The sequence below is a fragment of the Cynocephalus volans genome, chromosome 5 (genome assembly GCF_027409185.1).
Source record: "Cynocephalus volans isolate mCynVol1 chromosome 5, mCynVol1.pri, whole genome shotgun sequence".
NCBI lineage: Eukaryota > Metazoa > Chordata > Mammalia > Dermoptera > Cynocephalidae > Cynocephalus > Cynocephalus volans.
Window position 1 is genome coordinate 67,670,655 of NC_084464.1, and position 7,175 is coordinate 67,677,829.

The 7,175-nt window shown below is 39.4% G+C and overlaps 1 pseudogene; it reads right to left on the bottom strand.

Moving 5' to 3' along the window:
- Nucleotides 1-1,392: 1,392 nt before the first annotated feature.
- On the bottom strand, nucleotides 1,393-2,588 carry LOC134379072 (sentrin-specific protease 6-like; annotated as a pseudogene).
- Nucleotides 2,589-7,175: the final 4,587 nt, after the last annotated feature.

Below are 7,175 nucleotides of genomic sequence, written 5' to 3' on the forward strand. Positions count from 1 at the left end.
CCAATGCTTGCTTTGATTAAAGACTCTAGATAGCAAGTAACACAAAACAATACAAACCAAAAGAAAATTAAACAACAAAAAGACTAGTTAGTGCTTAACATATGAAACAAAAATTGGAAATTTCCAATTTTCACCTGTGATTTTATCAAATTTAAACCTTAAAACCCTGTAGTGTTAAAAAAAATCTGGTAAAATAAGACTATGTGGAAAGCTCCTTCAAACTGAGTAAATAAGAATAGATTTTGAAGTATAAATACTCGAGGTAGGATTTTGGAAAGTGACGCAGAAGATTTGTGACATCCCAAAAATGTCAAGCTGATACTTTCCAGCTTTACAAAGAAAGATCGTCTGCCCAGAATTTTGTATTGAACTTCTTCCCTATGCCTCCTTATATCATATAGGTGGTTTAAGAGTTTAGATATTTGTGGAAGGTTTTATGCCTCTTGAATTGTTCAAAGACTTCACACTGTGTTTTACAATCTTTGTCAATTTCTTTGTTTATTAATGCTAGATTTTACCTAAAATATAGTCCATCCTTTTCTATTTTTTAACAGAAAAATTTTAGACCTATTAGTGTGTAATTTAATAAATTCCTTTTACAATACAGGCTGTGTCCTTCTTGGTGAACTGCAAATTTGATTTCTTATTTTAACGTCCTGCCAAAGAAACAGGTAAGATTCAAGCATGGCTATTTCATTATTGTGTTATATTGTTTATTACCTCGTAGAAACAGACCTTCACAACAGTGTGAAATTATTTGTAATTTTGACATTATAGACAAGAATTAATTGACCTTTAATTTGTGGGTAAAACTTGATTATAAGCAAAACTAAATTGGTATCTCCCTCATTATTCCTATTTATATTAAATTAGCCTTAAATATTATGATGAGAGCAGGGGTGATAGTAATAATATTTTGATTAATCAGATAACAGTTGCTTTTGTGTGGGAAAGAGGGATAGAGTTTTGATTCTTCTCCTTTATCACTTGCATCATATCTCACTGTTTTTGATTAGCTAGGAGTGTACCCCCACATAAGATAATAAGTATGTTCTTACATGTGATAATGGTGATGATGACATGATATTTTTTGGCACTTAGAATATTTATTGAAGGAAATAAATAAAATCATACTTTCGTATTTGCTTAATAAATTGTTACCTAATCAATTTAATCACCTTATTTAATTCTCACAACAATCCTTTTAGGTAGATACCATTATTCTTATTCCCATTTTTAAAATGAGGAAACAGGTAGAGACACATTAACTTCCAGAACATCACACAGTAAGTGACAGTGTTAGAATTCAAAACCCAGTTTGACACTAAAAAGTAAATATATACAATATGATAGAAAGTTAAAGATTTGCGAACAGCTTAGTGGAAAATTAGCTTACTTCAAATAAAAATCTGTGATAACATCATTAAGAAATTTTCCTTCATTTAGGCAGTGCAGGTCCTCATTAGTAGCAGATGCCTCTCTTAGCTGGAGGTGGTAGATATACGATCAATTTTTTTCATAGGACAAATGAAAATGGCCTGGCTCTCTTATTTCTTCCTCATCACCAGAACTTTGGAATTCTCATTTGTTTCAAAGTGCTATTTTAGATTTAAAGTACACATTAAAAAAATTTTTTTCTGCCCCCACCTTCCTTTGATGTTTCCTTCATAGGCAACACATCTGCTATCGGCTTCTTCAAAGGGAATTTTTACAGAAAAATTAGACACATTATTCCTTATACCTATGTTAGTAATACTTTCAAATACCATATTTGCCAGAGGATTGAAGCCAGTTTGAAAAATTAATATATGTTGTTCTTCCAGAATTGTTAACCTATTTATTCCTTTGCCATTATTACAGACTCTCTTCTTATTCATTTGCAGGCTTAGTCTCAGTCTTTGATAAACTGTTGGTACCATCTGCAGAAACACTATCAGTAATTTTCAGACATTACATCATTCACATTTAATTAGGCCAAAGGTATTTAAAATCATATCTATAGGATCATTTTTTGGTTCTCCTAGGTGTATCTTGATAAAATCTAAACAAAAAATTATTGGCTCTTTTAATAGCCAGAAGAGTGTTCCTACTGGTACACTTCCACAGTTTAAAATGACACCTCCAAAGGAACTTCTGGCAGCTTAAAGATATAAGATCAACTAAAATTTCTTGAGAAATCACGTTATGACATTTTAGAGGTGTGTTGGTGATAGAAATACAAAACCGGTAATTTCATTCTTGCTTTCCTTGTCAATATCTTTAACTTTGAATCTGCAGGAATGCTTCTTACTTAGTTCATGATCTATTCTGCAGGTATTTTCCTTTAGTGCTTCTTCCACTTTTCCAGAGAATGGTGCTAGGCAAGAACATCCTGAATTGGCTGGTTCAGGAGATAGCTTTCTTTTCTATTAGTCCTATTATTGTCATATTTGCCACCGGACAAACCGATTGGATCATTTAAGACCGTTAGACTTTTGAAGTAAGAGACAGAGAAGTCTGATCAGTACTACAGTGTCATTTCTATTCTACTTTCCCGTTAATTTCGGGCTCCAGTTGTGATTTGGACTCAGGTTTTCTTCATTACACATTGAACGCGCTGGGATCAACTTAATCTTAGGGGTTAATTTCAATTGCTCAGACCTAAAGTGGTTATTATTTCCTTTGGGCTGCTGTTTTTATCTAGTCTTATCTGTACATTAGCATGACTAAAACGTTTACTATGAACGTTCCAGAAAGTAATCATACATTTTGTGTATTTTCACCTAGTTTCTAATTGTTGCTCAACATGTTAAATCCAACTTCGTGGCCGTCCAAAGTTTTAAAACTTACAGTCTTGTTCTGTGTCGCACTTCCCCAAGATGAAATCACCAGAATGGCATTTTTGGACGGGCAGTGTAACCGCCAGAGAAGGAATCCCCACAGCACCGCCCTTGCTCTTGCCGGGCGCCATCTTCCACCTTCTGCCCAGCCTCCTGCTTGGTCCGTGGCCCACACCGCCGCCCTGCTCCCGCGATGAGGGGCCGTGCCGCAGCAGGAAGGCAGCCTGTGCGGTTGCGACCCTGGGGCTCGGCCTTAAGACGGGCTGAGATCCCAAGTCCAGGAGGGCCGGCCCGAAAGCAGGCCATGGGCTCCCGGGCCTGTCCGCGGCTGGCGGGAGGTGAGGACAGTGGCCTGTGTTCTTCTCCTCAGGCCGCTCTGGATGACATGAGCAGCCACGAAGGCGGCGCTTCCCAGATTCGGTTCTTCTCGGCCCACAACCACGCGCCCAGGCCTCTTTAGAAACTTCCCCGAGTCGCGGGCCGCAGGAAGGTCGGGTAAGGCTGCGCGAGCCCACATACTTCCTCACACTGGTGGTATAATGGCTGCCCCGCCATGCTGGGATGGCGAGGTCACCGCCAAGGAGACAACCCCAAGCCTCTGTCTCCTGCAGCCACCACCTCTGCAGCCATCCACCCAACCCACCTGGATGCGGATGCAGCAGCTGAGGCCTTTGTGACTGTCCTCGTGGGCAGTCCAGGTGGGTGTCCTCTGCCTCACTTCTCCTCAGGCTCTAGACATGAGCCCTGCTCCTGCCCTTGATGTTGACTGTTTTTGTCACAAACTAGCAATATCCTTAAAAGAAAACTGAATCTGTCATGATTATTAACAAAAAAAGGGCTACAGGTCTATTATTCTAAAACTAAGGGTATTATTTCCCATAGTCGTTTCTCAACATTTAACCCGCTTATGTTTAACAAGCCTGTCTCTATAGCAACTTAATCCCTTCAGTTACTTAGGTATGCGCTTAGCAATAGGTGTATCTTGGCTGGAACAACAATAAATGGTGTTGCTTAACAAGGTCACTCTTAGGCCCAGGCCCGAGGAGCCCCCTGGCATGAGCCCTGTGCAGGAGAGGATCCATTTCACAAACTCATGAAAAATAAATTTATAAGAACATGGACTCATCATGGGCTCAGCACTGTAATTTAGGCATTCACTTTTGTGACAGGTCCCAGGGGAATGCTTCTTCATGACTCTTGTCTTCTATTTTGGATTGAAAGTAAATGAATTCCCAATGCCATAAAGGTTTGTGGATTGTACTGTGGACGGGATAGCAGATAATCAGGGCTTTGGCGTACGGGGAGGGTTTGAATGGCAGAAGCATTTAGGACAAATTAATTAGCTTGTCTAAGCCACCATCATTTCTTGTGTACTCTTCAATAATCTTCTCATCTTCCCCTTTTTTTTCACCCCTGCTGTAGAGCTAGGGCTGGGTCTGGAGCTTACAGACCCTTTAAGCCCATTGTCCAGACCGGGTCACAAACCCTTCACACACAGGTTTATAAGCCAGGTAACTGGAAAAAGGTCCTTGGAGCCTTGGTTGAAGGAACAGTTAGCTTTATTCAGCACATACATGTCTAAGAGCTAGGCAGTCCAAAAAGAAACTCAGTTGCTACTGGCAAAGTCCAAATAAAAATTGAGCAGCTGCCAGCAAAGTAAACATGCTTTGTTTTCAGATGCGAGCTCTCTGCTGGCCAGCCACTGCTTCACAAACTCAAGAACACACAAGAATAGCAACAAAATTTAAAAAGATACATGTGTGTGCATGTGTACTAACTCCACCCACACACAACTTGTTTACAAAGAATGTGCTGCACCACCCCCAACTGGACCTGAGGCGAGGGGGCCTGACTAAACTTTTCTATTTTCTTCACACCTCCTCAATTTATCCTCCAAATCTTTGTAAGTGAAAACACAATCCCATCACTTTGCTAGTTAAAACTCTTCAATGGCTTCAGGTTGTTCTTAACATTCCTGGCTCATGTCATGTTGTCTCTGGTATGTCCACATTCCCATGAACATCATGTTCCTGCAGTTTGTCTTTCTCTTGGTTCCCGAAGACACCCAAACTCCTTCCTGCCTGAGGTCCTTGCACATGCTCAGGTACTGATGCTTCTTCCCCAAAATGCTTTCTACCCAACCCCTTCTCCTCACCCAACTAACTCCATTCTAGCTTCACTCCATAGGGAAGGCCACTCAGATATCCTGATCCAGCTTAGGTTACTTGTTAATATAATTTCGACTTATTACAGATTTAATTGTGTAACATTTTCCTCCAGTGGTTGTCTAATATATGTCTTTCCTACAGACTCAAAACTCCATGAGAGCAGAGCTCCTTCAGGTGTATCACTTGCCCTTAGATCAATGCTGGGCACAAAAAATGCACTCAGTTTCTCTTGGATGGAACAACACTTAATTGTGTTGCTCAATAATGCCATCCTTAGATCCAGGCCAGAGGACCTAGAGAAATGAATGAATGAAGAATGCCACTAACAAATTGTGTGATCTCTGGCATGTTTGGGGCTCATTTACTTTATATTTTAATTGAAGGTGATAATTCCTGTAAAATAGTTATTTTATAGAATTGTTAAAAAGAACATTTGAAATTATATATATATATATATATATATATATACACATATGGAATAAAGGTATTATGATTAATGACTTATGTCTGTACTGTCAAATATATAGGTATAACTATAGTTTGGAATGAGTATATATATCAGAGTGAAGTATCAGTAAAGTGTATTTGAGTGGGTTTAAACAATATCAGGATTATTACTTCTCTTAAGAATTCCAGCAGTGGGGCAAGGTAGAAAGCTCCAGATGCAGGTTGTCATGACTCTGGCTCTGCCTCTGACATTTTCTCTGTTTCATTCTCTTCTGTTAGCCTTGTTTTCAGACTCACAGCATGGAGGCGATAGCAGTTTGAGGCATAGTATGCAGACACAACAATATCCAGAGAAAGAGGAGAACATCTACAAGGGTACTTCAGAAAGTTCTTAGAAGAATAGAATTGAAAGATAAAATGAACCTTTCTGTGAACTTTTGAATTACCCTCGTACTTCTGTTAGTCTTAAAAAGAGGCAAAGATGCCCAGATGCCTCCCCGCCTCTTTCCTCTCTGGTCAGGGTTGCATCACATTCCTGGTTTAAATCAACCCCAGGCATAGGAATAGTACCATCATGGTTGGTTTTAACCAGAGTGCTTTTGACCCTTTGGTTTATAGTGGCCCCAGTGTCCCCTAAATCACATGGATCCATGGAAAAGGATGGATAATGGAATAACATTGTAATTATTTTCAGAAGGAGGAAGGAGGGTTAGGGAGTAGATGTTGGGTAGGCAAGCAACAGTATCGTTTGTCCAATGTCATATATATATATTTACATTATTTTTCTTGTTCATGGAAGTCACAAGATCTAAGTTATACAGGTAATGTGGGCAGATGAAATATTGTAGTATCACAGAGTGTTAGAATTATTAGCAAATGATCTCACTAGCAAGCCAGTCCATGCTGGTGTGCAACAATGAAGAAAGTTTCTCTGCTGTGTAGGTAAAACTCATGTCTGATTATAAAGCAGAGGGAAATATCAAATATAAAGGGCTCCATAAACAGTGACAACTGTTGGGGGTGGCATATATATTCTTCACTCCCTCCCATACTCATTGCAGACATGGCTAATTGATCACAGCATGCCTTCTTGCTTAGAGTGGCCATGGTTTGGTGTCCTTTTCAGGCAGCTCCTGACCAGCAATTGGAGTTGGTCCTCCAAATTAAAGAGCAGAACTAGTATATATGAAGCAGCTTGAAAAAGTTTCAGTGTAATTTCAAATTAAAATAAAGATGTGGATCAAAAGCAGAGGAAATAGATGTATGAGTATTTGTTTTACACAACCTTGGCTTTTGGTATAAGCGGCCTTTGAATCAGGCCCTACAGGATGCAGAGATTATATGGATCAGTACATGAAAAAAACCAAACCAAAACAAAACAGGAAAAGGGGAGACAGGTCAGGGCATAGCAAGGACAGGTAAGCAGTAGGATCAATGCTGTTAAAATGTTAAGGAATGAAAATGTATATGTCCCCAAGCTTCTTTTGTCTGTGACCATGAGAATGCCCTCTTCCTTCATGTCTTGGCAATTTATCCTCATTCTGTTCCCTCAGCCAAATCCCACTGTCAGCAAAACATCTGACATACTTGTTCATACTAAACAGCACATGATTGATAAAGCTCAATGAGAAATCTTCCTGTGAACTATTCTGAATATTTGTTAGAAGCAAAGCCTTAAACCAAAGGTATGAAGTTAACAAGGTGTAATTTTACAAACTAGTGAAACAGGATCAAGGCAAGG